Raw genomic sequence first — 7,385 nt, 5'->3', positions numbered from 1 at the left:
AATGAAATGGATCTGAGTCCTTCACCAGATTGGAGTGGTGGAAAGCTGGTGCAAAATAGAGCCAGAGAAGCACCAGGCTCTGGTTCTCCTCTGCAGAGCAGGCTCACATCGGCTGTGCCATGAAGAGATGCGAAGTCTACACAAGTACACTGTGATCACGTGGCCCCAACACCAAGCCCATAGATCTAACTTGGCCATATCATTGTCTGCTGCAGAGTGACTTCTGGATTCACTCCACTCCATCACAGACAGCCTATTCTGAGAATCCATAGTCCACCATCTTTCTTCCTTCCAGCCCAGCCCTCCTGAGTGAGCAGCAGGGACCACACAGCAAACACAAGAGTGAAATTCAGGACACTAACACCCAGGCCCAGGCTCTTCCCTGCTTCCATGTAATTTACACTTCATCCACAAACTTATGAAAGTTATTTTAAAGAACAATGCTGTCTTTTTTTGTGGATGGTGGAATTTGTTTTGTTTTTTTTTTTGTTTTTGTTTTTGTTTTTTGGTTTTTTGGTTTTTTGTTTTAATCCTAAGAGTCATGGGGAGTTCAAAAGGAAGGATGATGAAATGAAACTTAAGTGGGTCATTGCCTTGAGTCAGCCAACTTCTCCAGAAGAATATAGATCTGGTATTTTGTGGAATTAAAAGAGAAAGTCAGCACACCTACGGCCTTCAGTTACCAGGGTGCTAGAGTGGAAAAGGAAGAATCATTGGATGTGGGAAAAAAAATTTTAAAAAGAAAAAAAAAAAAAAAGAAACAGCTGAAATAAGTAGAGTGAGAATTTTCCAAGTTCTGATATACTCCACCTTCAAAAGATAACCATCAAGCCCAGCCTTTCTGTCCCTTATTTTGACTATGCATAGATATTTCAGGGCAAGAAGTCAAATGCACAAACATGGCTCTGGAGGGTAAAAGAGAATATATTTTCATTAAAAACCATGATACACCTGGAAACAAGCCCCTCGTGAGGGAGATGGGAAGACAGGAGAACTGGATTCATGGAGAAGGATCTTATATGTCTGCCAGCTTAGCTATTTAGGATCATAAGAACATTTTGCATTTGTATGGTGCATTTTGCAAAAGCACTTTCCACATCTATCATTGACAACCTTGAATGTGTATTTGAACTGCATAGGTCCACTTATATGTAATTTTTTAATAATTACAGTACAGTACTGAAAATGTATTTTCTCTTCCTTGTGATTTTCTTAATAGCATTTTCTTTTTTTCTACCTTTTTTATTGTAAGAATATAGTATATAATACATGTATATGTATATTAATACAAATATATGCTATCAGCTGTTTAAGTTATCCGTAAGGTTTCAGTCAACAATAGGCTACTAGTACTTAAGTCTTTGGGGAATCAAAAGTTATATGTGGATTTTCAACTGTATGGGGGGTGGGTACCCCTAACCCCCCACTATATTGTTTAAAGGTCAACTACCCAGTTTTATGTGATACTCAGAGGAACCTTGTGAAGGCAGTATTATGATCACTATTTCAAAGATGGAAAATGTGGGTCCCCATAGCAGTTTGTAAATATAGAATGGGTGATCCATTTTTCATCACTTACTACATGCCAACTAAAGTACTAAGGTTCCTTAACATAAGGTCTCCAGCTTGATCTCCAAGTAACCTTGAGGGACAGCTATTTTATCCTCTTTTACAGGTGACAGAAATAGACCAAGATTAGATAAAGTGACATCTCTGCTCTGTCTTCTAATGAAGTATTTTCACGTCACTATTACTGGGCTTATAATATTCTACTGCTAAGTTTCTATGATGTTTCCTCTGTAATTCTTGAAGCACTTTGAAGCTAATTCTTCTATCTTTGTTTAACCAACATCTAAACATCTTACCTTCCCACCTGGTTGCATAATATAATGAATACTTAAAGTGCCATTATTGCAATCAGTGGGGGGTTTAAATCCAAATTTCTTGAGGTAGGGCATTATGTTTTTTCAAGTTTCTAGAATGATTCTGGTGTACAGCCAGGATTAGAAACACTCTCCTTGGACATGGAAAGTGTTCAGCAGCATAAGTTAGCCTTGATTTTAGTCTATCTACAAAATTGGTAAAATTGGGAAATTTGAAGACTTAAATGGAATGGTAGATATAAAATGCTTAGTATATTGTTTAGCACAAAGCAGATGATGGAAAAGTAGTAGCATTATAATTGTTCAGAATATCTTTGTAATAGTATGAGTGGTAATTATTGAGGATTGAATAGATAAATTATTTGCTAAGATGTTATATGTGTGACAGTTTTGGGGTCATATCTAAATTCTATAACTGTATTTCATTATTAGTTTCACTATGAATGTGCCAGCAAATATGTAATTCTCAATGCTTCCCCACCCTGGAGTCCTTTACTTGTTCTCAGATTGATTAAGGAATTCAATGCAAATGGCAGGCAAGACTGACTCTAGGACTAAGGCATCCCCAGCACTTAGTCTCAGTAGTCATGCAGCCCTATCCCCACTCTGCACCCCTTGGAAATTGAGAAGGCAATGCCATTAATGGTGTGCTAGTAGATGCAGCCCACATTCCTGGTTGAATTTGAAAGTGTTAAAGGGTACTCTGCAGACTGAATCTGAAGGGGGAAAGGTATAACAGACAAAATAACCTGGTTTAGTGCAGATAAATTCCATCCTTCAATAAGATCAGAAATGAAAGTTTAATTTCCGACCTTCAGTGAGGTGAAAATGAAAGTAGAGAGATATGGGTGGCCTCCCTGTCTGAGAATGTCTGGCCATTAGGCACTGATCTTTGAACCTTGATTCTTTCCGTAAGCTGTAAATCGGGGGTAATAATATAATTCCTCCTGACCTTGTTGTGAAACTCAAGTAGGAAAGCATTACCTTTCTGCAAATATACAGGGGTCATCAGTAATGTTCTTAGACCCTGTTTTGCATATAATCTATTTTTTAAAATCACAGAATGTGCAGAGTGAAACGAAAGTTCTTTACAGATGAGCTGGTCTAATGTGGTAATTTCAACATGAGGAAACCAAGGCTGCACAATCTTAATAACCTTGACCAAGGTCACACGGTGCATTCTACTTTCCAGTTTTTGTACTAATTTATTATAAGTCACACTGCCTTGCCATAAATGTGACATGATCTGAGGGATTTCCTTCAAAACCTCTCACTTTCATTTTTGATTGACGTCAATAGAGAAACAAGGCACATTTTCCAAGAGTGACTCTCTGCATAAAGTCATGCTTAATGTGAGTCCATTTAAGTGGACACTAAGTTTGATCATACTCTTTTAGCCAAAAAGAAGATTTCAGGCACCTAGATAATTATAAACCAGTCACAGTTCCACAAAGCCATGATTAACTTATTCAAATATATAACAAGTGATTATATTCTAAGAGCAATTCAGCTAATTACATTGCATTAAAAAATTAGAAATAAATTAATTCTAAAAGCAAAGTATATACTCAAGTTTTGTATGTAACAGATTGGGCATAAATATTTAATGCATATGAAATGTTTGATGGGGAGTGTTTGGCAAACATTCACTTGGGAAGGAAATCAACAAATTATGTGATAATTGCTTTTGTGAAGCTTGGTTCAAGAAGTAAAGGAAACTAGAAATGAAGCTTGGGAGCTTTAGGATAGAGCATATCTGAGACACACATGCCTTAAACATTCCATTCACTTCTCTGAAATTTTAATATGTGTTTCTATATTATATTTGGTCCACATATTGTCTCTTCTACTTGATATTGAAAAGTAAAAAAGGATATTAGGTAAAACATTGTAATCTGGGAAAGAAAATGTGGGTTCCAGCAGGCCCTTCTCACATTTTCTGAGTGTGACTTTGAGCAAGTACTTCTGCTCTCTGAATATCAATTTTCTTTTGTTGTAAATTTAATGGATTCATGATCCACTTATTTATTTTGAAGTAATATTTTATAGCACCTATTATATATGGTGGGGCTTGTGATAGTTAAGAACTGGAATACAGAACAAGACATATGTATTTTCTGTTTATGTACATGTGATTTCTGTTCAGGTAAGGAAGTTGCATCTTTAAGACAAATGTTTGCAAGTTATAAAGGTATTAAAAAGTATTAGAATGAGCACAATAAGTGAGAAGTGTGACATGTAAGAGCATGTGCCAAAGAGCCTCATTGCATCTGGAAAGGTCAAGGAAGATATACATAATTTGAATCCTGAAGGAAAGAAAAATAGTTAATACACATAAATTAGAAGAAGATTCAGTTAGGGAGGGTAGTTTTCCAGGCAGGAAAAAAAAAAAAAAAAAAAAAAAGAGTATTGACCTTCTTTTCTCCCAATGGGCTATTACGATGCTAAAACTAATTTAGATAGTCTGACTCATTACATCCATTGGTGCCAAAGTGCTCTCTACATAGATGAGGCCTTTCTGCTTTCATGGGTGCAACTGGCAGATTAAAACCTATGAAGTACAGCCACATATAGAAGAGTGAAAGTGGACAACCTTCTTACACCATACACAAAAAGAAATTCAAAATGGATGAAAGACCTAAATGGAGACAGAAAGCTATCAAAATCCTAGAAGAGAACACAGGCAGCAATCTTTATGACATTAGCCTTAGCAACTTCCTACTAGACATGTCTCTGACAAGAGAAATAAGCAAAAATAAACTATTGGGACTTCATCAAGATAAAAAGGTTTTTCACAGTGAAGGAAACAATCAACAAAACTAAAAGACTACAGAATGGGAGAAGATATTTGCAAATGAAATATCAGATAAAGGGCTAATATCCAAAATCCATAAAGAATTTATCGAACTCAAAACCCAAAAAACAAATCCAGTTAGAAAATGGGCAGAAGATATGAATACAGATTTTTCCAAAGAAGGCATCCAGATGGCCAACAGACACATGTAAAGATGCTCAACATCACTCACCATCAGGGAAAGACAAATCAGAAGTACAATGAGAGGAAAAATAAAACAAGACAAAATCAGAAAGGGAGACAACCTATAAGAGACTCTTAATCACAGGAGACAAACTGCGGGTTGCTGGAAGGTGGGGGGCAGGATGGGGTAACTGGGGAATGGATGCACATGATGTAATGAGCACTGAGTATTATATAAGACTGATGAATCACTGACCTCTACCTCTGAAACCAATAATATATGTTAATTAATTGAACTCAAACTTTTAAAAAGTAAAAAAAAAAAAAAAAAGTACAATGAAATACCACCTGTCATTACACCCGTCAGAATGGCTAAAATTAACAACACAGGAAATAATAGATGTTGGTGAGGATGCAGAGGAAGGTACTCTTACACTGCTGGTGGGAATGCAAGCTGGGGCAGCCACTCTGGAAAACAGTGTGGAGGTTCCTCAAAAAGCTAAAAATAGAACTACCCTATGACTGGCAATTGCACTACTAGGTATTTACCCAAAGGATATAAAAATACTGATTATTTTCTTAAGCAGGCTCCACATCCAGCATGGAGCCCAGTCAGAGACTTGAAATCAAGACCCCAAACTGAGATCAGGAGTCAGGAGTCAGACACTTAACCAACTGAGCCAAATTTGCGGGGTGCACCAAATTACTGATTTGATGGGTTACATGCACCCTGATATTTTTAGCAACATTATCAACAATAGCCAAACTATGGGTAGAGCCCAGATGTATATCAACTGATGAATGGATAAAGAAGAATTGGTATATATACCATGCATTCTGTATATGTATATTCATTCTATGTATGTATGTGTGTGTGTGTGTATATATATATACATATATGTAATAAATGAAATATTATTCAGTCATAAAAAAGAATGAAATCTTGCCATTTGCAACAATGTGGATGGAGCTAGAGGTTATTATGCTAAGCAAAATAAGTCGTGAGGGAAAGACAAATACCAGATGATTTCACTCATATGTGAAATTGAAGAAACAAAACAGATGAAGATGGGGATGGAGGAAGAGAGCAAACCATGAATCATTTTTAAAGATTTAATTATTTATTTGAGAGAGAGAGACAGAGAGGGAGAGAGAGAGGAGGGGCAGAGGAAGAGGGAGAGAGAGAATCTACAAGCAGACTCCCTGCTGAGCAGAGTCTGATGTGACCCATGAGATTATGACCTGAGCCAAAATCAAGAGTTGGATGCTTAACCAACCAGGTGCCCCAAGAAATAATAGCTTAAAAAGATATTTTGTTTATTTATTCACAAGAGACACACAGAGAGAGACAGAGACACAGGCAGAGAGAGAACAGGCTCCCCATGGGGAGCCTGATGTAGGACTCGATCCCAGAACTCCAGGATCATGCCCTGAGCCAAAGGCAGATGTTCAACCACTGAGCCACCTGGGCATCCTGAAATAATAGCTTTAAAGGAAGGAGGAAAAATGGCAGTATTAAGAGGTATCCAACATATAACAAGAACTAAGGTATTGTTGCACATATAATATATTTTAACATACATTTATTTTGTAACCAAATATAACATATTTATCTTAAAACGAAATGAGTATAATGAGAATCCTCATTAGAAATCAGGAGTGATAGGTATAATCCTATAAATCTTCAACCTTTAATTCATCTGTTTATTTTTGTTATGTGATTAAGAAAATTCAAATCACAGAGATTAGCATTTGCCAACGGGAAGTATTTTATTAAACTTCAGGAGAGCCTAAAAATTACATATTATTTACTGATTTCGTATACATGTAGGGTTTTGGGAATGCTAACTTAGTTAAAGTCACCCAGATAATTAATAGCAAAAGTGGAATTCCCACTGCATAATGTTTTCTCAGGATGGCTATAAAGAGACAATGCCAATCAAATGAGTGGGTGAATGATGGATTTGTACTAAGACAGACTAGGCCAAGGGGTAGAGTCTCTAGCTATTACACAGAACAAGGACACTGCTTCATCTGTGATTATTCTCCTGATCTTTGCTTAATGAATTTATCCTTTTAACCAGCTGGCATAATTATAGTCATCAATAGTATCTTATTTATCCAAATATTGCTCATCTTAATAGTCACAAAGCTGCCCAACCCATGGAGGTGCAACCTTTTAGCATCACCGGATTTTCATATAATCTGTACATGATTAGAGAATTTTTTCAAAATAATTCAAATAGCATTCACTTCTTTGCTAAACTAGTAATACATTTTTTGTCAAGATGAAAACAGCCATGCTTATCCCAAAGTCCATAGAATGCATTTCATTCATTCATTCATTCATATTTTTAAATTTTTCTGCTTTCTTTTTAATTCTTTCTGCAAACATTTATTAGTGTGTATTTTTTGGAAAATACAATATGTTTTAAATCATAGTTATAGAAAGACAAATGAAAGAGAAAGACAAAATATGAGCTAAACAAATTTTTAAAAGCAATTCCTATCATAAGTAGATGCTT

The sequence above is a fragment of the Canis aureus genome, chromosome 14 (assembly GCF_053574225.1).
Source record: "Canis aureus isolate CA01 chromosome 14, VMU_Caureus_v.1.0, whole genome shotgun sequence".
In the NCBI taxonomy this organism is placed as follows: Eukaryota; Metazoa; Chordata; class Mammalia; order Carnivora; family Canidae; genus Canis; species Canis aureus.
The sequence above is the reverse complement of the archived record's forward strand: the minus strand, read 5'-3'. Positions refer to the sequence as shown.